Raw genomic sequence first — 618 nt, 5'->3', positions numbered from 1 at the left:
GCCACTGGGCTCCCAAGATCATTACAGTCTTGGTCCAAACATGAACAAAAGAGGTGAGGAGAGACTGCCTATCCTTGACACCAAGACAGCATTTGACAAAACATGGTACGAAGGAGCTCTAACAAAACTGGAGACAATGTGAATCTGGTGAAAAATTTGCTACTGATTAGAATCATATCCAAAATAATGGAAAATGTTTGTGCATGCTGGAGGTCAAAGATTTCAGCCCAGGATATCTCTGCAGAGTGTGCTAGGCCTAACTATCTTCAGCTGTTTCACCACTGACCTTCCCCCTGTCAGAAGTGGGGATGTTCACCGATGATTGCACAATGATCAGCACCATTTGCAACTCCTCAGATACTGGAGCAGTCAGTGTTCAACGTGCAGTAAGACCTGGACAATATCCATGCTTGGCTGACAATTGGCAAGTTATGTTCACACTGCACGAGAGTCAAGTAATGACTATCTCCAGTGACAGAGAATATAACAATTTACAGTCAACAGCACTGCCACCACTGAATCCCCTACCATCCACATCCTGCGGTTACCATTGACCAAAAACTGAACTGGACCAGCCACATAAATACAGTGGTTACAACAGCAGGTCAGAATATAGGA

General features: G+C 44.5%; 1 protein-coding gene across 1 annotated transcript in view; it reads right to left on the bottom strand.

Moving 5' to 3' along the window:
• The window catches only part of LOC109924121 (bromodomain adjacent to zinc finger domain protein 2A-like), a 131,504-nt gene that overhangs the window by 62,107 nt on the left and 68,779 nt on the right, over positions 1–618 (bottom strand).

Source organism: Rhincodon typus, chromosome 41 (assembly GCF_021869965.1).
Source record: "Rhincodon typus isolate 14 chromosome 41, sRhiTyp1.1, whole genome shotgun sequence".
Taxonomy (NCBI): domain Eukaryota; kingdom Metazoa; phylum Chordata; class Chondrichthyes; order Orectolobiformes; family Rhincodontidae; genus Rhincodon; species Rhincodon typus.
This window is presented reverse-complemented; position numbering and strand designations above follow the sequence as displayed.